We start from the raw sequence: 3,405 nt of genomic DNA, 5'->3' as shown, positions 1-3,405 counted from the left end.
TAGCAACAGTCTGAAAAATCCAGCAAGGAAGAAATATACGAAAAGTTATATTTGTCTAAAAAGTTTGGACTACAGTGCAACGTAGTATTGGAAAATTTCTTTCAAGTTCCGTTTTATTTGTTTCTTTTGTTTTCTCTTTCTCTATTTCCTTCGGTGAAATGGACACAGCAAAGACTTGAATGGATATCTAAAACTTTTTCTTCCTCACTTGAGGTGAATCCACTGATAATCTCTGAATGAGGAAACCAAATGTGCTGTAATCCATCTATTTCTCCTGGGCCTCTCTCTCTCTCTCTCTCTCTCTCTCTCTCTCTCTCTCTCTCTCTCTCTCTTTTATATATATAATATCATAATTATACCTAATATATATATACATAATATATATATTACATATAATATATACATATGTGTATATATGTACATATATATGTAGATATATATTATATACTATATATATATATATATATATCTATATACACACACACACACACACATATATATATATATATATATATATATATATATATATATATATATATATATATATATGTGTGTGTGTGTGTGTGTGTGTATACACACACACACACACACACACACATAATATATATAATACATATATATATATATATATATATATATATATATATGATATATCCACATCTAACCGTGATCCATATATTATCATCAGAACAAAGTCCTTTAATGATCCTATCACTTTACCCTATCAATTCAAGCTACAAATGTCCTTTAATATCTAAATTCACTTTACCTCCCAAATGAATATTTTCATATATGTACCGAAGGGGAATTTTTTTTTTTTAATTGATAATATTTCGTCCCCCCAGGGAATCCGAACCAACCCGTCCAAGTGGACGGGGACGAAAATCAGGACAGTCAGTGACGCTATCCAATCAGCCAACAGAGACGCTATAAGTTCATATCGATTCGACCTTACAAATCACCCTCGATCTGGGTGCTTTCGTAAATTAGAATTGATATGAAACCCCGTCTACCATGTTGGCCAATTCGAACGTTTGACGCACGTAGCCCTTTTGTTATGAATAATTATCACATCGAACCGGTGATCCCTTTTATATATCAATTCAAGCTACAAATGTCCTTTAATATCTAAATTCACTTTACCTCCCAAATGATATATTTTTTTTCATATGTACCGAAAGGGGGGAATTTTTTAATTGATAATAATTTTCGTCCCCCCATGGGATCGAACCACCGCCTCCAAGTGGACGGGTCGATCAAATCAGGACAGTCAGTGACGCTATCCAATCAGCCAACAGACACTCTTATAAGTTCATATCGATTCTGACCTTACAATCACCCTCGATCTGGGTGCTTTCGTAATTAGAATCGATATGAAACCCCTGTCTACCAATGTTGGCCAATTCGAACGTTTGACAGCACGTAGCCCTTTAGTTGTTATGAATAATTATCACATCGAACCGTGTGATCCATTTTATATATCAATTCAAGCTACAAATGTCCTTTTAATATCTAAATTCACTTTACCTCCAAATGATATATTTTCATATATGTACCGAAGGGAATTTTTTAATTGATAATAATTTCATCCCCCCATGGGATCGAACCACCGTCCAAGTGGATGGGGGAACGAAATCAGGACCAGGTCAGTGACCGCTAACCCCAATCCAAAGCAACAGACACTATAAGGTCAATCGATTCCTGAACGCTTACAAATCACCTGATCGGTGCTTCGTAATTAGAAATCGATCTGAAACGGTCTACCATGTTGGCCAATTCGAAGTTTGACAGCACGTGCCTTTAGTAGGAATAATTAATCCACACGACCCGTTGTGATCCATTTATACATCAATTCAAGCTACAAATGTCTTTAATCTCTAATTCACTTACCTCCCAAATGATAATTTCTCATAGATGTACGCAAGGGAATTTTTTAATTGTAATAATTTCATCCCCCCTGGGATCGAACCACCGTCCAAGGGATGGGGACAAACAGGACAGTCAGTTGCACGCTATCCAATCAGCCAACAGAGACGCTATAAGTTTCATATCGATTCTGACCTTACAAATCACCCTCGATCTGGGTGCTTTCGTAATTAGAATCGATATGAAACCCCGTCTACCATGTTGGCTAGGAACCAACTGGTTACCTAGCAACGGGACCTACACCTTATTGTGGGATCCGAACCACATTGTATCGAGAAATTAATTTCTAATCACCAGAAACAGATTCCTCTGATTCCACGTTGGGGACAAGAGAATCGAACTCCGGACTACCGAATCGGTAGGCGAGCACGTAAACCACTAGTCCACCGAGGAACTTCATATTTATATATATATATATATTTATATAAAGATATATATATATATATATATATATATATTATATATATATATATATATATCTATATAATGAATGGCATTGTCGCTTCTAGAAAGTCGGATCTTTAATAAAAGAGTATGGCCAGCAGAAACTTTAGCATTTTTTCGTTAAAACTTTATTTTCATCGAACGCCTACGTTTCGGGATACAAATCCCATCTTCAGGGCTAAAAACAAGGAAAAAATTAAAATTCTATACATTAAATCAGACTAAAATGGGGCACAGTAATAAATTATGCTATTTAAAAAAAAATATATATATAGATTAATTAACAATATATCAGTGAAATTCGAATTTTATATAAAAGTAAGACGGTAACTAATTGAAAGAGATCGACAGTAAAAAGCAAAGCTACTAAGTACAATGACACTTCAAAATAAATAAACAAGCAAAACACTTAAAAAACACAAACCACACGTGAACAACTAAGAAAATTACGTTATTACTAAAAACAGGAGAAAAACATTGAATCGTAACAGGCAAAAAATTTCTGTTTATGATTACAAAAGGAGAAAAATTAAAAAAAAAAAAAAAATATATATATATAAAGGCGGACACAAAGCAAAAAATAGCGAAACGAGAACTCACCGGTACAGAAGTATAGATAAGACTGAATTATTATTTATTTTTGACTATATATATATATATTATATTATATATGATATATATATATATATATATATATATATATATATATATATATCTATATATATATAAGTAACCATTTTTAGAAGATAACTATCAATCTATCTTGTTCCGGAATTTGCAACGTAAATTTCCTTGCTCTCATTTACTATTTAAGGTATATTTGATACAGTCATTCCAAGTATTGTTTTCATGTGGCCAAGACGTTTGATGATGCCATATCCTTTTACTAAGATGGACCCATCGCCTAAAATATCACATAATCAAAAGTCATTCCATTTGAAATAACAAATATTGCCTTATCAACTCGCTATGGGTAATGAAAGTTCTCTACGAGGCCCCGTGACAAGATTACCTTCAAAATCTCCTTACCTCTTC

Source organism: Macrobrachium nipponense, chromosome 17, assembly GCF_015104395.2.
Source record: "Macrobrachium nipponense isolate FS-2020 chromosome 17, ASM1510439v2, whole genome shotgun sequence".
NCBI lineage: Eukaryota > Metazoa > Arthropoda > Malacostraca > Decapoda > Palaemonidae > Macrobrachium > Macrobrachium nipponense.
Note: the sequence above shows the minus strand (reverse complement) of the source record.